We start from the raw sequence: 22,248 nt of genomic DNA on the forward strand, positions 1-22,248 counted from the left end.
CTGTAACGTAGAGAATGCACTTGGGCTCTTGTATCATCGCCAAGGCACAATGTGAAATTTGGCACGGACTTTCTTTTACATTATGCTAAAACAAGAAAACTAAAACTAAATGTACAATTGTAACATATTTCCATCAACGTCTTAATTGACAAGTGCGTGGACGACTTCTGTGTGCAAATATCAGATAGTCACACTTCTGTTTTTCCCCGCGGCCTTGTTGGATAAGGTGTATGCATGCGCCCGCATTCACCAAGTTACCTCAACACATATTTGGAGGACATTTAACAGGGGCGGTCTGTGTAACTTTTCCTACTTTTACTTTGGAACACAAACATACAGTGAAAGGGACAATACCCACTTAGCCTGTGGTGGAAGGGAATATTCCGGTCCTTAAGAGTTCTCTACTCCATGTAACCAAGTGTGGGATGTTAAAAAGCAACCGTGTGGAAAAACACCCGAGGTGGGCTGAAGATTTAAACATTTGAGGCAACATCTCAGCAACATGTTACCTCACTTACGAACCACTAATGACAACTACTGAAAAAGTTGTTCACTTTTGGCTTACTGCATAAAAAATGGAAATGTAACCCAAAATGGCTGCTTTCAAATCATTTAGAATAGAGAAAATCTGAAAGCAGACAATCTTTAAAACAAGTAATTTCAGCTTAAAAATATCAATTGTTCAATCAATACACATTCTTCCATGGTCCCACCATGTTATATCTGACATCATGCAAGCTAGCGGCTCATATTTCCCTATTTTAGTCCTTCATTTTAGTCTGTCTTCTCCTTGTTTCCTCCCCCTCACAAGTCGGAGGAATCCTCTATATCCTCCACTCCTTCCCTCTGTGGGAGGAGTCTGAGGTTCTCCTCAGCCAATGGGGAGGGAGAATCATTGGGTATGCCGTTCCTTTCCAGGTGTTCGTCCAATAGAGCGGCTACCGGGGTGTCGCACTCCACGGTGCTGCACTTGGTGTATGCACCCCTTGTGTCGGTGCCACTTCCTAAGGAGTTGTGTCTAGTTCTGCTCCTCAGGGGACTGGCAATGTGGCTAAAATGATCAGGACAGCCAGGGCCCAGTCAGGGACCAGCCAGGGCCCAGTCAGGGCCCAGTCAGGGACCAGTCAGGGTAGTCCAGAGTCACCTCTGAGGCCTGAGGAAGAGATCAGTAAGTTCAAATATAAAGAAGATACAAAGTGGGGAGACAGTAGGTAATGTAGTTGGGTGCAGACAATGTAAATGGATGGGCAGGTTGAGAGCAAGACTTGGACAGGCATACAAACAGGGAGGACAGAATAACTAAAGCAGAGAGGAAAAGGCAGAATCTTTATGATCTCCCTATTGTCATAAAAACTGTAGCTCATATATTGATCACATATAACATCTAACCAATAAACGGTGCATTCAGAAAGTATTCAGACCCCTTGACTTTTTCCACTTTGTTACGTTAAAGCCTTATTCTAAAATGGATTAAATAAAATATGTTCCTCAATCTATATACACACACACACACACACACACACACTGAAAACGCGAAAACAGGTTTAGAAATGTTTGAAAATGTATTTAAAATAAAAAACAAATACCTTATTTGGGTTTTTCTTTAGTTTTACTATTTTCTACATTGTAGAGTAACAGTGAAGACATCAAAACTATGAAATAACACGTAATCATGAAGTAACCAAAAAAGTGTTAAATCAAAATATATTGTAAATCTGAGATTCCACCCTTTGCCTTGAGTAGCCATCCTTTGCCTTGATGACAGCTTCGCACACTCTTGGAATTCTCTCAACCAGCTTCATGAGGTAGTCACCTGGAATGCATTTCAATTAACAGGTGTGCCTTGTTAAAAGTTCATTTTAAAATAATGCATTTGAGCCAATCAGTTGTTGTGACAAGGGTTGGTATACAGAAGATGGCCCTATTTGGTAAAAGACCATGTCCATATTATGGCAAGAACAACTCAAATAAGCAAAGAGGAATGACAGTCCATCACTACTTTCCGACATGAAGGTCAGTCAATGCGGAACATTTCAAGAATGTTTCTTCAAGTGCAGTCCCAAAAACCATCAAGCACTATGAAACTCTCTCTCATGAGGACCGCCACAGGAAAGGAAGACCCAGAGTTACCTCTGCTGCAGAGGATAAGGTCATTAGAATTGCAAGCCTCAGAAATTGCTGGCCAAATAAATGCTTCAGAGTTCAAGTAACAGACATCTCAACATCAACTGTGTGAATCAGGCCTTCATGGTCAAATTTGAGCAAAGAAACCACTACTAAAGGACACCAAAAAGACGGACATCAATAAGAAGAGACTTGCTTGGGCCAAGAAACACGAGCAATGGACACCAGACCGGTTAAAATCTGTCCTTTGTTCTGATGATTCCAAATTTGAGATTTTTGGTTCCAGCCACCGTGTCTTTGTGAGACGCAGAGTAAATGAACGGATGATCTCTACATGTGTGGTTCCGACCGTGAAGCATGGAGGAGGTGGTGTGATGGTGCTATGCTCGTGACACTGATGTATTTAGAATTCAAGGCACACTTAACCAGCATGGTTAACACAGCATTCTGCAGCGATACGTCATACCATCTGGTTTGCGCTTAGTTGGACTATAATTTGTTTTCGACAGGACAATGAGCCAACACACCTCCAGGCTGTGTAAGGTCTATTTGACCAAGAAGGAGAGTGATGGAGTGCTGCATCAGATGACCTGGCCGCCACAATCACCTGACTTCAACCCAATTGAGACGGTTTGGGATGAGTTGGACCGCAGAGTGAAGGAAAAACAGCCAAAAAGTGCTCAGCATATGTGGAAACTCCTTCAAGACCGTTGGAAAAGCATTACACACACACACACACACACACACACACACACACACACACACACACACACACACACACACACACACACACACACACACACACACACACACACACACACACACACACACACACACACACACCTATATATATAAGGTCCCACAGTTGATAGTGCATTTCAGAGCAAAAACCAAGCTATGAGGTTGAAGAAATATTTCTGCAGCATTGAAGGTCCCCAAGAACACAGTAGCCTCCATCATTCTTAAATGGAAGAAGTTGGAAACCACCAAGACTCTTCCTACAGCTGACCGCCCGGCCAAACAGAGCAATCAAGGGAGGTGATCAAGAACCCGATGGTCACTCTGACAGAGATCCAGAGTTCCTCTGTGGAGATGGAAGAACCTTCCAGAAGGACAACCATCTCTGCAGCACTCCTCCAATCAGGCCATTATGGTAGACTGACCAGACGGAAGCCACTTCTCAGTAAAAGGCACATGACAGCCCACTTGGAGTTTGCCAAAAGGCACCTAAAAGACTTTCAGACCATGAGAAACAAGATTCTCTGGTCTGATGAAACCAACATTGTACGCTTTGTTCTGAATGCCAAGCGTCACGCCTGGAGAAAACCTGGCACCATCCCTACAGTGAAGCATGGTGGTGGCAGCATACATGCTGTGGGGATGTTTTTCAGCAGCAGGGACTGGGAGACTAGTCAGGTTTGAGGGAAAGATGAACGGAGCAAAGATCCTTGATAAAAACCTGCTCCAGAATGATCAGGACCTCAGACTGGGATAAAGGTTCACCTTCCAACAGGACAATGACCCTAAGAAAACAGCCAAGACAACGCACGACTGTCTTCGGGACAAGTCTCTGAATGTCCTTGAGTGGCCGAGCCAGAGCCCGCACTTGAACCCGATCGAACATCTCTGGAGAGACCTGAAAATAGCTGCGCAGCGACTCTCCCCATCCAACCTGACAGAGCTTGAGAGAAACTCACCAAATACAGGTGTGCCAAGCTTGTAGCGTCATATCCAAGAAAACTCAAGGCTGTAATCGCTGCCAAAGGTGCTTCAACTGAAGTACTGAGTAAACGGTCTGAATACTTAAGTAAATGTGATCTTTTATTTTATACATTTGTAAAAATGTCTAAAAACCTGTTTTTTTATTTGTCATTATGGGGTATTGTGTGTAGATCGATGAGGGGGAAAAACGATTTAATCCATTTTAGAATAAGGCTGTAACAAAATGTGGAAAAAGTCAAAGGGTCTGAATTACTTTCCGAATGCACTATATATGGTCGTATATCAGCCATGGTGAGGCCGCCTTTGAGTTCGGGAAAAAAGACGAGCAGCCTAGTGTCTCCTTACCGTTTCTCTGTTCCAGGCGGTGTGGGTGGACCGTTTGAAGCACATCCTCAGCAGGCTAGCTCCCAGCAGCCCCAGCATGGCCAGCAGACACACGTACTTCCACAGGTACTTATACATCACAGGGGGGCGCCAGTGCAGCATCTTCTCTATGTCATCAAGAAACCTGGACATTCAGATACACAAGACAATGATCAGTGACAATGGGGAACAAACACAGCAAGTCGACCTGAAGGATCGATGCTGTGAATCACTGTTTGTCATCTAAATTTGTATCAATCCAAAAGTATGACTATTTCTTCATCAATGTATAAGTCCTGTTTCGGGAAAGAAATTGTGTCATCTAATTTCTGAGGGACATCATGTGATTTATGTGGTCAGTGTAGTTATTAGGTTCTTACCGGTCAGCGCCGTATACCCAGGACACGCTGAAAGTCGTCAAACATCATTAGAAAGTAGTTCCCACAGCGCTGCGTGAACAGCATGCCAATCAGAAAGCCGACGATGCAGCTAAACATATACAAATGAATAGTTTCATCCAGTGGTTCCCAAACTTAGGGTCAGAAATCCAAGATGGGCCACCTGATAGAAAAAGGGGCTCATGAGCGAAAACATTGACACAGACACCATCTCTCTCGCTCTCTTTACCTGCGTGCTCGGTCTTGTGGCGTTTCAGCACTTTGAAGTTGTCGGCGAGGGGTGTGAGGATGCCCTCCAAGGCGCCAAACATGGTGCTGAGGCCCAGGTTGAGCAGCATGAGGAAGAACAAGGCTCGACCAGAAGGGACTGCCCGGGGAACAGAGTCATGGCCTCGGTGAAGGCTATGAATGCCAGCCCTGTGCCCTCCACACCCCGAAAGAGAGGGACAAGGAGAAAGGGGAGAGAGAAAAGAGATGTACATTTATCATGATATACCTGTCATGACAATGGCCTGGGGGTAGGTTTATGACAGTCATAAATACCTCTTTCCCCCTTTTTCCCTCTCCCTACTATAACTGATGTGACATAAGAAAACCCATTGGTTAACATAGAGATTCTGGGAACATCAGAAGTTGGGGGGGAAATGAACTATATTCTGGTAATCCGACCAACTGAACATATGCGGTGGTACTTAAGGTATATTATGTCAGTTCGGTTGCCCTCTGACACATTCTCATCAATGATAGAATGACATAAACTCTACTGTGGAAAGTCTAAACGTCAGAGGTATCGGATTCACATGGAATTGTTGTTTAATTCAAATGTTTGAATATGAAATTATTTGTGAAGAGATTAAATGTAATTTTAGCTTCCAAATGAGAGATTTGGGTTTTCATAAGTTTGGCTTCTGCTCAACCAGGGGCCCGCCCCTGTGAAGAGACATGGGTTATAAACTTTTCAGACACACCCCTCTCCCTCCACTATAAAAGCCATTGACAAAAATATAACTTCCTGTTCCGGGGACACTAGGATGACGATCCGATGTCAGAATGGTTCAGATAATAACTACAGAACTAAGCCAACATCAGCATGGACTTTGGTTGTAAATGGTATGAACTTTGAACTCGTATTCACTACAGAAGTGATACCTCCTAGCCGTTGAGTTAGCAACAGCTGCTACAAACGCAGGTTAGGAAGGACGGCCAGAGTATCCCGTCTACTACACAACGTTACTCTAACGTATCCAGTGACCACCAGAGACATTCTTCAAAGGACAGAGGACTCGGGTTGGCGACACGGTCCATCTACCACCAACCTACTGAAGCGCAGCTCAGAGTAAATATTTATTGCATTTTCCTTTTCCATATGGGCGGTAATTTAGAATGCATAAGATACTGTATTTACGATGGTACAGCTTCGCCTATGTTCCAGTCTCCCGCTCTTTCACAAAAATCCCGCCCCTTTTCTTTGTGTAACAAGCTGTCATATCTATTCTGCCCGCTAGGGACGTTTTCCTTTATGACGGCACTTTGTAATCAAGTTATGATTTAATTGTGTATGTGTGATTCTGTGTGATTAGTTAGGTATTTAGTAAATAAATAATTAAACCCAATTTTGTATTGCTGATTCAACTTGTTAGCCAGGATTCTTGCAGATAACCAAGGATTTACCACTTTCAGATGAGACTGAATAAAATGACGATTAATGTGACTGCTATGGATGTAAAATATGACAAAATCTTTAAGAGTTTATTGGAAAGATAACAGCTCTATAAATATTCTTTCGTGGTGTCCCTCTCTAGTTAATTACATTTATATGATTAGTTCAATCAGGTAATATTAATTACGGAGAAATTATTTTATAGAATAGCATGTCATAGCAATTAATCTGGCATAGCCAAAGACACGACATACCTCAACAGATCCTAACTATCTTAACATATTTACATTTTAGCAATAAACCTGCTAGAATTAAATGATTAACTTACAAGGAGTGGGTGGAAGAACATACTCTAGGCTGCAGGGTTGGTTGGTCTGCAAATAAAGAGGGCAACGCTGTAGCAAAGAAAACAGAGTTGAGATGCAGTGAAAGAAGAGGCAGGCTAGAGTGCAAGATCAACCATTTACCTTGTTCATCTCCTCCTCTAGGCTGCAGTCGGTGAGGTTGCCCGGGACCTTGGCTCCATGAGCCGTGAACCAATCCCTGTAGGCCCTCCAGTGGTACCAAACTGGGGTCAGAGATGTTAAACCCGGGTAGCAGGTCCCGGTCTAGGGGCCCCACGGAAAACTGCTCAGACAGCTTCTCCAAGTTACTGAGAGAGGGGAGTGTGGAGAACAACCAGTCAGTTTATTATGTGCTATCGCTACGACCCAGAATTCTTTTTTTTTTTATGGCACCAGAAACAGTACCCGAACACAGGGCATTTCAACATAGCCCCTTTTCATCCCAACACACACTCACACACACACAGAGTACAAAGAGATCAAAAACACTATCCTTTCCCCGCCCAAACACACACCGCGTCACGCAGTGCATGACGACTTCCCTAGGGGTGAGGCCAGCACGGCGAACACCACCAGCGAGGCGAGGACGGAGGTGAGGAAGTTGATGGTGGAAACGGTGAGGGCGTCACGGTGGCAGTTGTTGCTGCGCAGGTTGTAGGAGGAATAGGCAATGACCGACCCAAAGCCCAGGCCAAGAGCAAAGAAGACCTGCGTGGCTGCCTGGCGGCACACCACCTGCACCTCACCCCAGATCTCCAGCTGGATTGGGGGGAGAGAGAGAAGGGGGGGGGGGGGGGGGGGGGGGGGGGGGGGTCAGTGGCTAGACACTGGCACAGTGCACTGAATCCTACCATGATACAGTATCTAGGCCAAGTGCATTATTGATCGCAAGGAATGTGTGTGTGAATTGCCATGGTTGCAAAAGTGGAGTAATTCTGAACCACATACCCCTTTAGAACAATCAGGATTACACAGTTTAAAAAATACAATAAAAGGGTTTATTTATCAGTGTGTGCTTAAGCAGTCCCAGTATTAGGCTGTATGTGGTAGTATTAGCCAGGTTATCACATGCCCCCCCCCCCCACCTCTCTTTTCCCTTATAACTGTCATTCATACAAGCAGTGTGCGGGTGGGTGATGATGATACCTTGGGTAGAACATGCACTTGATGCCCTCTGCAGCCCCATCCAGCATCAGCCCTCTGATGAGGAAACACAGCAGCACGACGTAGGGGAAGATCGAGGAGAAATACATCACCTTGGATAACAGGAGAAGGAGGAGTAACACGTCTATTGATCAGGACGTCTTAAAATCTCCACCGAGACAGTCGACCAAGAGTCTGATGACATATGCTTTGTCCTTTTGATGGCCGTTCTCCATTTTCGAGAACTTCTTTAAAAGAGAAGGAATTTAAACCCTAACTTCTGTGAAGTTAGGATAGTGGGATAACTCCACAGACAGGCCTATGACCGCACTGTAATGTACACTTCTACACCCCCAGCTTCAGGGATTCAATTAGTTCCTCTGCAATTGTGTGTCATGCTTAGGCGGGTTGACTCAAATTCCAGTAAGGCTATACGTGCAGACCAAACAGTAATGCTTAAGCAGAACACTCAGTACCTTGCCAGAAGACTTGATGCCCTTGAACATGCCCATGCAGACGATGGTCCAGGCGGCAAGCAGGCAGCAGGTGATGACGGGGTTAAACTCGCCCGTCTCATCGATGGAGTCGGTAATGTCTAGAGCCTTCCGGAACCAGAAGTAGGTGGTGGGACTACTGGCTGTGCATTCCTCCACTGAGATTAAAGACAAAGACAACGGTCAGGTTCACATAAGGCTTCTACTGTGTTTGTATTTGGACAACATTATTGAAAATGTTAGGCAATGAATGAGTGATGGTTGTGTCCTAAATGGAAACCTATTCCTTATATAGTAGTGTTAGGTTCTAATTTTGAATAAATAACTCATGGACACTAGAGAAGCTTAACCAAGTTTAATTCTTCCCAAAGGGTCGATACAGCTGCAATTCAGACACAGGCATGGCTTCCCCCATGGAGGTATTCATACCCCATTTTGGGTGGTGTCTCCTCCTTATCGCTAAACATTGCATTATTCTTGCTAAGCAGGGAACTAAGTGATATGAGCCTTCAACGGTATCTTCCATTATCAGTACTGTCACATGCGATGGTTTTCCCTGCACTCAGCTCCTCCCAAGCTTCATTATGGCGACCCCTCATGTCTCTTATGTAACTAATGCTCCTATACTTCTGAGTATAACAATGTTCAAAGTTTACCCCAGAATCCAACAGTAGACTATAGGCCGCCCTGCTCAAAAGTAGTGCACTATATAGGGAATAGGGTGGCACATCAGACACAGCTGATGCGTCGTGGCCATGGGAGTGTTTACTTACCAGTTGTGTTACCATGTTCAGGACACTCTTCCCAAGGTAAAGGGTACTGAAAAGAGTTCCCCAAGTAGAACAGGCCCCAGCCGATGATCACATTGTAGTAGAGAGCAACAAAGAAACACACCTGAAAGGAGAAGTGCTTAGATCAAATCCAATATTAAATTGGTGACTTTAAAACAGTTAGAGTTTAATGGCTGTGATAGAAGCAAACTGAGGATGGATCAACAACATTGTAGAGAATCCTTCATTTCTCTTAATGTTTACAATTAATCGTATTGGAAATACAACAAAAAACCTTCATATCAATCATACATTTTCAGAATCTGTTGCTTGTGTCAACTTTTGTTATTTTTTTTATGTTGGTTAAATCTCAATTCACTGAAAAACAATGCAAGGAAACCTGTACAGAATAACAATATTACAAAACATGAATGTGTGGCAAAGATATTAACTTTAAGTCCTGAAAACAAAGCGTTATGTTTGGGGAAAATCCAACAACACATCACGGAGTACCACTCTTCATATCTTCAAGCATGGTGGAGGCTGCATCGTGTTATGGGTATGCTTGTCATCGGCAAGGACTGGGGAGTTTATGATAAAAAAAATAAAGAAATAAAGCTAAGCACAGGCAAAATTCTAGAGGAAAACCTGCTTCAGTCTGCTTTCTAACAGACACTGGGAGACAAATTCACCTTTAGGCAGGACAATAACCTAAAACACAAGGCCAAATATGCACTGGAGTTGCTTACCAAGACGACATTGAATGTTTCTGAGTGGCCTAGTTACAGGTTTGAGTTAAATCGGCTTGAAATCTATGGCAAGACTTGATAAATAGCTGTCTAGCAACGATCACAACCAATTTGACAGAGCTTGAATAATTTTTTAAAGAATAATTGCAAACATTGCACAATCCAAGTGTGCAAAGCTCTTAGAGACTTACCCAGAAAGACTCACAGCTGTAATCGCCGCCAAAAGGTGATTCTAACTAGAGGTCGACCAATTATGATTTTTCAACGCTGATACCGATTATTGGAGGACCAAAAAAAGCCGATACCGATTTTTTTATATATATTTGTAATAATGATAATTACAACAATACTGAATGAACAACGAACACTCATTTTAACTCAATATAATACATAAATAAAATAAATTGAGTCTCAAATAAATAATGAAACATGTTCAATTTGGTTTAAATAATGCAAAAACACAGTGCCGGAGAAGAAAGTAAAAGTGCAATATGTGCCATGTAAGAAAGCTAACGTTTAAGTACCTTGCTCAGAACATGAGAACATATGAAAGCTGGTGGTTCCTTTTAACATGAGTCTTCAATATTCCCAGTTAAGAAGATTTAGGTTGTAGTTATTATAGGACTACTTCGTTCTATACCATTTGTATTTCATAGACCTTCGACTATTGGATGTTCTTATTGGCACTATAGTATTGCTAGCCTGATCTCGGGGGTTGATAGGCTTGAAGTCATAAACAGCGCTGTGCTTCAAGCATTGCGAAGAGCTGCTGGCAAACGCAGGAAAGTACTGTTTGAATGAATGTGTAACGGTTGCTTTCCTCCTCTTCGTCTGAAGAGGAGGAGTAGGGATCGGACCAAAACGCAGCGGGTGATGAATACATGAAGAATTTATTTAGACAAGACGAACACGTAACACACTTGAGAAATTACAAAACAAAAAACGACGTAGACCGACCTGAACATATGAACTTACATAAACACGAAGAACGCACGAACAGGTACAGACTAGAACAAACGATACAGTCCCGTGTGGTACAAACACTGACACGGAAGACAATCACCCACCAACAAACGGTGTGAACAGCCTACCTTAATATGGTTCTCAATCAGAGGAAACGTCAAACACCTGCCCCTAATTGAGAACCATATCAGGCAACACATTGAACCCAACATAGAAACACATAACATAGACTACCCACCCAGCTCACGCCCTGACCATACTAAACACATACAAAAACAACGGAAAACAGGTCAGGAACGTGACAGAACCCCCCCCCCCTCAAGGTGCGAACTCCGGGCGCACCACCTAACAATCTAGGGGAGGGTCTGGGTGGGCATCTGTCCGCGGTGGCGGCTCCGGCGCAGGACGAGGACACCACTCCACCATTGTCTTTGTCCCCCTCCTTAGCGTCCTTTGAGTGGCGATCCTCGCCCCCGACCCTGGTCTAGGAACCTTAACACAGGTCCCCCCTAGATAGAGGAGATAACTCAGGACATAGAGGTAGCTCAGGACAGAGAGGTAGCTCAGGACAGAGAGGTAGCTCAGGACAGAGAGGCAGCTCAGGACAGAGGGGCAACTCCGGACTGAAGAGCAGCTCCGGACAGAGAGGCAGCTCTGGACTGAATGGTCGCTCCGGACTAGTGGCAGCTCCGGACTGGAGGGCAGCTCATGACTGGAAGGCAGCTCATGACTGGAGGGCAGCTCATGACTGGAGGGCAGCTCATGACTGGAGGGCAGCTCATGACTGGAGGGCAGCTCATGACTGGAAGGCAGCTCATGACTGGCTGACGGCTCTGGCTGCTCATGGCTGGCTGAAGGCTCTGGCTGCTCATGGCTGGCTGAAGGCTCTGGCTGCTCATGGCTGGCGGAAGGCTCTGGCTGCTCCTGTCTGGCGGAAGGCTCTGGCTGCTCCTGTCTGGCGGAAGGCTCTAGCGGCTCCTGTCTGGCGGAAGGCTCTAGCGGCTCCTGTCTGGCGGACGGCTCTAGCGGCTCCTGTCTGGCGGACGGCTCTAGCGGCTCCTGTCTGGCGGACGGCTCTAGCGGCTCCTGACTGACGGACGGCTCTGAAGGCTCAGGACAGACGGGCGGCTTTGAAGGCTCAGGACAGACGGGCGGCTTTGAAGGCTCAGGACAGACGGGCGGCTTTGAAGGCTCAGGACAGACGGGCGGCTTTGAAGGCTCAGGACAGACGGGCGGCTTTGAAGGCTCAGAACAGACGGGCAGCGCAGGCGGCGCTTGGCAGACGGACAGCTCAGACGGCGTTGGGCAGACGGGCAGTTCAGGCGCCGCTGGGCAGACGGCAGACTCTGGCCGGCTGAGGTGCACTGTAGGCCTGGTGCGTGGTGCCGGAACTGGAGGTACCGGGCTAAGGACACGCACCTTAAGGCTAGTGCGGGGAGCAACAACAGGACGCACAGGACTCTGGAGGCGCACAGGAGGCTTGGTGCGTGGTACCGGAACTGGAGGTACTGGGCTGGAGACACGCACCACAGGGCTAGTGCGTGGAGGAGGAACAGGGCTCTGGAGACGCACAGGAGGCTTAATGCGTGGTGCCGGAACTGGTGGTACCGGGCTGAAGACACGCACCATAGGGCTAGTGCGTGGAGGAGGAACAGGGCTCTGGAGACGCACAGGAAGCCTGGTGCGTGGTGTAAGCACTGGTGGTACTGGGCTGGGGCGGGGAGGTGGCGCCGGATATACCGGACCATGCAGGCGTACTGGCTCCCTTGAGCACTGAGCCTGCCCAACCTTACCTGGTTGTATGCTCCCCGTAGCCCGACCAGTGCGGGGAGGTGGAATAACCCGCACTGGGCTGTGTAGGCGAACCGGGGACACCATGCGTAAGGCTGGTGCCATGTATGCCGGCCCGAGGAGACGCACTGGAGACCAGACGCGTTGAGCCGGCTTTATGGCACCTGGCTCAATACTCAATCTAGCCCTGCCAGTGAGGGGAGGTGGAATAACCCGCACCGGGCTATGCACACGTACAGGAGACACCGTGCGCTCTACCGCATAACACGGTGTCTGCCCGTACTCTCGCTCTCCACGGTAAGATCGGGAAGTTGGCGCAGGTCTCCTACCTGACTTCGCCACACTACCCTTTACCCCCCCCCAATACATTTTTGGGCTTGACTAACAGGCTTCCTACCGCGTCGTCGTGCTGCCTCCATTCGCCGGTATCCCTCCTCACACTGCGCCAGAGAATCCCAGGCGGGCTCCGGCTTTCTCCCTGGGTCAATCGCCCACCTGTCGATCTCCTCCCACGTAGTGTAGTCCAGATTTTGCTCCTGTTTTCGTGCTGCCTCCTCATACCGCCGCCTCTCGGCTTTAGCTGCCTCCAGCTCTTCACGAGGGCGGCGATATTCTCCAGGTTGTGCCCATGGAACTTTACCGTCCAGTATTTCCTCCCATGTCCAGGAATCCTGCGATCGCTGCTGCTGCTTTCTCCCACGCCGCTTGGTCCTTGGTGTGTGGGTGATTCTGTAACGGTTGCTTTCCTCCTCTTCGTCTGAAGAGGAGGAGTAGGGATCGGACCAAAACGCAGCGGGTGATGAATACATGAAGAATTTATTTAGACAAGACGAACACGTAACACACTTGAGAAATTACAAAACAAAAAACGACGTAGACCGACCTGAACATATGAACTTACATAAACACGAAGAACGCACGAACAGGTACAGACTAGAACAAACGATACAGTCCCGTGTGGTACAAACACTGACACGGAAGACAATCACCCACCAACAAACGGTGTGAACAGCCTACCTTAATATGGTTCTCAATCAGAGGAAACGTCAAACACCTGCCCCTAATTGAGAACCATATCAGGCAACACATTGAACCCAACATAGAAACACATAACATAGACTACCCACCCAGCTCACGCCCTGACCATACTAAACACATACAAAAACAACGGAAAATAGGTCAGGAACGTGACAGAATGCTTACGAGCCTGCTGCTGCCTACCACCGCTCAGTCAGACTGCTCTATCAAATATCAAATCATAGACTTAATTATAATATAATAAACACACAGAAATACGAGCCTTATGTCATTAATATGGTATAATCTGGAAACTATAATTTCGAAAACAAAACGTTTATTTTTTCAGTGAAATACGGAACCGTTCCGTATTTGATCGAACGGGTGGCAACCCTAAGTCTAAATATTGCTGTTACATTGCACAACCTTCAATGTTATGTCATAATTATGTAATGAGGAATGAGCATGAACCTCCTGAAACTCAACAGCAATAAGACAGAGGTCATGCTCATCGGCTCTCAATCCACTCTCTCCAAGCGTCACCACAGATGGTTTCCCCGTCCCTCTGTAAACATAAGTCAAAAGCCTCGGTGTCTCCCTGGATGGTACCCTCTGATTCGAATCCCACATAAAAACCAGCACCCGGACAGCATTCTACCACCTCACAAAATCTCCAGGCTCCGCCCCTCACTGTCACACTCCAGCACCGAAACCCTCACCAGATGCCTTGGTTACTTCCTGATTAGACTACTGTAACATTCTCATTACCAGATGCCTTGGTTACTTCCTTATTAGACTACTGTAACACTCTCCTCACCAAATGCCTTGGTTACTTCCTGATTAGACTACTGTAACACACTTTACCAGATGCCTTGGTTACTTGCCTGACTAGACTACTGTAACACTCTTTACCAGATTCCTTGGTTACTTCCTTATTAGACTACTGTAACACTCTCCTCACCAGATGCCTTGGTTACTTCCTGACTAGACTAGTGTAACACTCTCTTTACCAGATGCCTTGGTTACTTCCTGACTAGACTAGTGTAACACTCTCCTCACCAGATGCCTTGGTTACTTCCTGAATAGACTATAGGAATTGTGAGATGTTGCTTCAATATATCCATATAATTTTCCTCCCTCATGATGCCATCTATTTTGTGAAGTGCACAAGTCCCTCCTGCAGCAACGCACCCCCACAACATGATGCTACCACCCCCGTGCTTCATGGTTAGGATGGTGTTCTTCGGCTTGCAAGCCTCACCCTTTTTCCTCCAAACATAACGATCGTCATTATGGCCAAACAGTTCTATTTTCTCCAAAAAGTACAATCTTTGTCCCCATGTGCAGTTGTAAACTGTAGTCTGGCTTTTGTATGTTTTTTTATGGTTTTGGAGCAGTGGCTTCTTCCTTGCTGAGCGGCCTTTCAGGTTATGTCGATATAGGACTTGTTTTACTGTGGATGTAGATACTTTTGTACCTGTTTCCTGTTGTTCTGGGATTGATTTGCACTTTCGCACCAAAGTACGTTCATCTCTAGGAGACAGAACGCGTCTCCTTCCTGAGCGGTATGATGGCTGCGTGGTCCCATGGTGTTTATACTTGCGTACTATTGTTTGTATAGATGAACGTGGTACCTTCTGGTCTTTGGAAATTGCTCGCCAGGATGAACCAGACTTGTGGGGGTCAACTTTTTTTTTCTGAGGTCTTGGCTGATTTCTTTTGATTTTCCCATGATGTCAAGCAAAGAGGCACTGTGTTTGAAGGTAGGCCATGAAATACATCCACAGGTACACCTCCAGTTGACTCAAATTATGTAAATTAGCCTATCAGAAGTTTCTAAAGACATGACCTCATTTTCTGGAATTTTCCAAGCTGTTTAAAGGCACAGTCAACTTCTGACCTACTGGAATTGTGATACAGTGAATTATAAGTGAAATAATCTGTCTGTAAACAATTGTTGGAAAAATTACTTGTGTCATGCACAAAGTAGATGTCCTAACCGACGTGCCAAAACTATAGTTTGTAAACAAGAAATTTGCGGAGTGGTTGAGAACTAGTTTTAATGACTCCAACCTAAGTGTATGTAAACCTCCGACTTCAACTGTATGTAGTACCACACCTTATCCCCAACCTTGTACACCTGGTGTGAGGCCTTTTTGTCGTAATGGGTCTCGTCACGTTCTGCACTTCTTGCCAACTTTCCTTGAGTGTACGCAATGGTAGCCTGGAGGTGGGTTCGCAAGTCCGCCACGTATTGATGAGCCGTGTAGGCGGTGGCTGCGGCGACATCTCCCGGTTTGTACAGGAGTTGCAGTGGAAGTGTCATTTGTTGTCCTGTCATCTCGAATGGTGTTATTCCCGTAGACCTGTTGCGTGTGGCTCTGATCGCCATCAGTACCAGTGGGTGTTTGAGGTCCCAATCTTTGTGGTTGGCTGCCACATATTTCCTCGGGATTCTGGCGATTGTCTTGTTGCTCCTTTCTACCCTGCCGAAGCTCCTAGGGTGGTACGTGATGTGGAGTTTAGCTTTGACTCCCAGGAGCCGCCAGTGTTCGGTCATTACAGATGACTAAAAATGGGTTCCTCTGTCGCTGTCCACGGTTTCTTCTGGCAGGCTGAAACAACTGAAAACGTGGTTGAGCAAAAGAACTGCCGTGGTTTCTGCTGTGTCATTGGTTCCGGGCAGGCACTCCACCCACTTGGTGAATGCGCAAGTCACTGTGAGGAGATACTTGTTGCCTCTTGCCGACCTGGCAACTGGGCCGACCCAGTCGATCTGGATCGAGCTCCAGAGGTAAGACACGGGTGCTCTGTGAAGTGGCTTGGAGGGTTGAAACTGGCAGCCAGCTAGACACCCCCTCACGTATTGTGCAACGTCTTGTTCCATGTGAGGCCAGTGGGCCACCTTTCTCAAAGTTTCACATGTAGCCTTAACCCCCCCTATGGCCTCCACATGGCTCGTCGTGGGCATGAGCTATCATTATCCCCCTTTTGTGTTTTAGGAACCACCCACCTTTTGTGTGGTGTCGGTTTCTGAAACATAAACCAGTAGGTCATCTACAAGTGTGAGGTGCTGTTTAGTTGTGTACAGCGAATGCAAGTCGTGTGAGCCTGCCAAAGCCAGTTCGGACTCTGGGTGGTTGACAGGATCAGACAAGAAAGCCATCGAAGTGGTGAGGGACTCATCTTGGTGTTGTATTGCTACCAGATCACCATTCAGGAATAAATGAGTCAGCAACACATTATGCTCGTGCGAAAACGTTTCGTGTGGTGCTACATGCCTACGCGTTACCGCAGACACCATGGGCGCCTCAGGGATCATTGCGTCTCCTGCATCGAACACCCAAGGGGTGCCGTGAATTACACCAAATGTCGCCATGCTGTCGGCATGGTCGTTGCCAAGTTCGTCACGACCAGGTGATTTGGAGTGTCCCTTGGCTTTCTTCCAATACACCTGTATGTCGTGTTTGGTTATGAGGTCATGGTTTTCACTTGAGGTAGTCATGTACTTTTGTTTCCACAATGGCAAGTAGCATAAGAAGGTGAGTCTGGCGTAGTTTGAGTCGATGCAGATTGCCAGTTCTGACAACTCAGTTCTGACAACACCGCCGTTTGCAGTGTGATAAGTACGCCAGCAACTTCTGCAAACTGCTTCAAAGGCAACGTCGGAGCTACGTCACACAGGGTGGTGTGAAGTCGATGTCGCCACAGTGTTGACACACCGCCAACGCTTTTGCGTTGACACACCGCCAACGCTTTTGCGTAGTTGACTACTACATCATGGCTTTGCAGCGTCATTAGCCAAGCTGTTATTCTGCTGTTGTGTACAGCACCCTAACGTATTTCAGAAAAGTCATGGCCTGGTGACATGTTTCTATGAGCACCTTTTGTCCGCCGACATAACTGGTGAAGTGTTTAACCGCCCAGACTGTCGACAGCAGCGCTTTTTCACAGTCTGAGTACTTGTGTTCAGCAGGGTTGAGCGTTTTGCTTGCGTACGCAACCACACGTCTGTCTTGGTCATGTTTTTGGTACAACCCAGCACTAAAGCAGTGCTCTGAGGAACTGACTTCCAAAAAGGTCTTTGTTGGGGTATACCAGGCAGGCTGCCTCGCAAAGCAGGTTTTTCAAGGAAGTCACAGCTTCGTCGTGAGTGGCATCCCAAACAAACAGGTCAAAGGCTTTGACAAGTCTGCATAGTTTTCAATGAATTGACTGGAGTAATTACATACTCCCAAGAAACTGCGCACCTCATGAAGGTTTGTAAGTGTTTTGATGTAGCGGACTGCTTGGATTCTGTTAGACTGTGGCAGGATGCCATCAGCACCCACTAGAAGTCCAACGTAGTTCACCTTGGTCCTGCACCAATATCCTTTCATGATGGCCAACTTAGCCCTTGCTGCCCCAAGTTGGGTAAGAACGTGGTCCGTCTCATTGAGGTGATGTGACCAAGTCTCACTTCTCATGTGAACGCCGTCCACATAGATTATCGTCCACCTGGTGACTGCATCTGGCATTGCCTTGTGCAGGGAGATGTTGAACTCTGAGGGGGAGTTTGCATACCCGAATGGGTAACGATTGAGTGGGGTGGGGGAATGATCGACTGTTCACTCATCAGTGTGTACCTCGCATGCAGAAGGAGATGCGGTATCATCCTCTGTGACGATGGAGTATATCAGCAGCTCTCCAGCCTGAACGTCGATGTGTCGTCAAGTGGCAATACGGGAGCTATTGCCATTGCCTTTTGACGGACAAGTAAAAAGCGTTCCTCCCTTGCCACATGGGTCTAGGGAGGACGGAAGAGGCCCAATCACGGGAACAACAAGTTCAAAATCATGGAAGGAGTAAACAATCAATGTTCCTAGCTGAGTGAGCTGAGTAATGGAAATATCCGCTTGAGTCGGTACAGAATCTAAGACTTAAGTGGATCTAGAGTTTACTTCCAACAGCGGGTTACCATTGATAGTTAGCCCCAAGGCGATTATAGTCACGGAAAGGGTTGGAAGAACGCAGTGGTGACTTCCATCCGGTAGCCGGGCGCCAGGTTCAGTCTTACAGAAACCTTTGTGGTTCTTGCCGTTATCACCACGGTGGACTCAGTTATCACTTTGCAAGCTTCAGGAATAGTCTGCCCGGATGCCATTGACACAGGGTCTAAAGACAAGGCGTGTTGGGCTGGCTGAGCCAAAGACCAAAGAACTTGGTGTATGGTATCGAGTTTAACATCCAATCTTACCAAAATGTCCGCTCCCACATAGACTGTATGTGGGAGGTTCGCGACAACTAGTAGATAGTGAGATACTTGGTTCCAATAAGGAGTGATAGCGCACACACCCCTAAAGCGGTGAGCGTTGTTTGGGGATTCGTTCCCAGTGGGAATCTGAACGTATTCGGACCAAGGGGGTGGCAGATAGCCGCTTTCAAAATGTCTCACCCTGTCATTTGCCACAAATGGTGGTCTCATGACCAAGTTCACTGGGGGTACGTCAGTTGATGATGCTGAACCCTCGGCGTTGCATAATGTATTGCAAGTAGCCTTCGACAAAGGCGGTGGAGTTAACGGAGTTGGCATAGTTATTTGTGACCAGACCTGGTTGGTTTTCCAATCCATTAGTGGTACCAAACGGTCAATTAAATCTATCCCAATCAGCATCTGTTCGGTGTCAATGCTAGTCAGGTACACAGGGTGGATAAGTGACACGCTTTTGTAGTTCAGTTTTAGTAGGAGACGCTTGGTTAGAGGCGTGGTAGACTGAGTGAAACCTCGAAGTGTTGTGTCGCAGCGGTACGTTTTTTAACAAACGTTTTGCTGGGTCCACTGCCCTTTTTGAGTTCATCCAGCAAAGTTTGAGCTATGAGGGAAATAGATTCAGGTTTGACTATCAGTGCATCACAGGTCAAACAATCATTTGAGGTATGGCCTGTTCAAGTTGGATTTTCTCGTCATATCCCCAAGAAAGTGGAGTGGGTTGGAATAACAGAGCGGTTGGTTATGTGTCGATTTTCAAGACAGATAACCCACCTTCGTGACCCAGTGGGTCCTCTATCAGAATGAGAGAGGAGTCAGCTGTAGCAACGCTGCTTATTTTGTGCGTCTCCACGAGCAGGAAGCTGTGGAACGATTGGGTAACTTTGGGAGTTTCAGTAAGCAACCATTTTGATACATGCCTTCAATTGTATTAGCCTACTTTATTTCAATATCTTTTGTCATTCGGTGATATTTATTACCACAGTAATTATTTATGGATCGATTCAGTTGTGGTTAAGAAAACAGTACATGCTTAGTGGTGGGCTATACGAAGAGATGGGGGAAGTGACATGCCTTACAAAGTTTAGAACTGGCAAGATGATGGTTAATGAGCGCTGCCTAGCAACCATTGAGTTTAAGAGCGTAGTGTGTGCCAATGCCACCTCGACATTACGGCTACATTTCATAAGCCGTTGGCAGAATTGTATTACTAGGAAATTATTACTAGGTTGTTCGGAAATAAACGTTTTGGCTTTCATACTGGCAATACCTTGCACATATAAAGAAAAGGTGCAAAAACATTTGCGGGAAAAATGTTCCAGTGTCTGCCTGCCAGCTGATAATCTTTACCAGTGCGTGTGTAGACTACCTGCCCCTCGCCATCCGAAGCATAGGCTACTGTAGCCCACTGACGTAACAAACATGATTTTTTTTAAACTACGGCGAGATATTTTTTATATTTATGGCGGTTTGTTTGAAACCAATCCCTCCATCAAAATCATATTTTTTTCTCTTTACAATTCCTTGTGACGTGACGTAATGGCCAACTATGTATAATAATTTCATTAGAAATAGAATATTGACACAAAAACAAAAAAAATATTCTGTTATTTGCTGCCACGTAAGCGATGTCTAGTGCTTAGCCGCGAGGGAGTGGCGCAGGTGATGAGAGTTTCTTTTTTAAACACACACACACGCTATGTGGACACCTGCTCATCGAACATCTCATTCCAAAATCATGGGCATTAATATGGCGTTGGTCCCCCCCTTTGCTGCTATATAACAGCCTCCACTCTTCTGGGAAGGCTTTCCAATATATTGTAATGAAACTGGCAGGGAGAAGGCCTCAAACCCTCTACCTTCTAGCCCGAAGTCCAGTGCGCTATCGACTGTGCCCCAAAAGCATGCTCAAGTGGCAGAGTCGATATCCGCGCTTATAAACCCAGTGTCCTTATATGTTGGAATATTGCTGTGGGGACTTGCTTCCATTCAGCCACGAGCATTAGTGAGGTCAGGCACTGATGTTGGGCAATTAGGCCTGGCTCGCAGTCGGCGTTCCAATTCATCCCAAAGGTGTTCGATGGGGTTGAGCTCAGGTCTCTGTGCAGGTCAGTCAAGTTCTTCCACACCGATCTCAACAAACTATTTCTGTATAGACCTCGCTTTATGCACGGGGGCATTGTCATGCTGAAACAGGAAAGGGCCTTTCCGAAACTGTTGCCACAAAGTTGGAAGCACAGAATTGTCTTGAATGTCATTGTATGCTGTAGCATTAAGATTTCTCTTCACTGGAACTAAGGGGCCTAGCCCGAAGAGTTTGGGAAACCCTGCTCTATTTAAGTATAAAGAGCAATTCCTGCAGATGCAGGAGCTATGGTGGTCTTTTGTTTTGTCTGTTTTTCAAGAACGATGTAAACAGTATGGTATAATATACCCCAATAATGATTGAGCTACTGTATATTGGTGCTATCAAGACAACTGGGAACTCTGAAAAATATTTATGTCAGTGATCTAAAGGTCTGAAAGTCGGCGCTCTAGAAAGATGCCCGAGTTTCCGACTTGGAATTCCTGTTGTCCTGAACGCACTGAAGTCGGACATTTCCAAGTTCCCCGTTGTTTTTAAAGCTGCATTATCACACTTGCACTATTATCCGTTGTCATTATAATTATATTCCATAGTTTAGAGTTCATACTAGGCCTACTTGTTAGTTGAAAAAGGTAAATTATGAGTTTAGGTGGATATAACAACTTTGCCAAACTCGTCTAATTTTGGAACGCAACAGCTGTTGAGGTATACAATTCACTTAGCCTCGTCCAAGACCACACAGGCAAAAAAACATAAAGGCACAAGTACGAAATCGTAAAAAAAAAAAAAAAGACATCAGCTTGAAGAGTAGTGAACATGCTTCCCATTTCATTTTATTTCAAAAGAAGGTAAAAACATTGCTAGACATCAAAAACTATATACCCTATTTTATGCCATCTAAACTGTCTCTGTCTTTCCCACGGTTTATAATGTAACATAATATCATGCTATAAATGATTTATTATAAATACCTTGGCGTAACTGAGTAGTTTAAGCTTTTTCTCTGAAGTTTTTCAAATGTCCTCAACTTTGACGCAAACGCCACGTTGGGGCAATGCGAACTGTCAATCAATTCCAATTGGCTACGTCTATCTATTCATTATTGGTAGAGAACAAGATGGAGCTCCACCCATATTTCAGTCCAATCAGAAAATGCTGTGAATTTAACCTTAGGCCACAACTTGGCCAAGCACCAAGTCATTGACAGACATGGGCTCTAGTCTACTTTATTTTATTTAACAGGGGAAAAGGGGATACTTAGTCAGTTGTCCAACTGAATGTATTCAACTGAAATGTGTCTTCCGCATTTAGCCCAACCCCTCTGAATCAGAGGTGTTGCTGGGGACTGCCATAATCGACATCCATGTCTTCAGCCG

At 46.0% G+C, this 22,248-nt stretch overlaps 2 pseudogenes; one reads left to right on the plus strand and one right to left on the minus strand.

The window, feature by feature from the left end:
- Positions 1-1,102: 1,102 nt before the first annotated feature.
- Positions 1,103-16,098, minus strand: LOC120060844 (annotated as a pseudogene).
- Positions 16,099-16,113: 15 nt separating this feature from the next.
- LOC120060845 overlaps positions 16,114-22,248 on the plus strand; it is a 31,868-nt pseudogene continuing 25,733 nt past the window's right edge.

The sequence above is a fragment of the Salvelinus namaycush genome, chromosome 16 (genome assembly GCF_016432855.1).
Source record: "Salvelinus namaycush isolate Seneca chromosome 16, SaNama_1.0, whole genome shotgun sequence".
In the NCBI taxonomy this organism is placed as follows: Eukaryota; Metazoa; Chordata; class Actinopteri; order Salmoniformes; family Salmonidae; genus Salvelinus; species Salvelinus namaycush.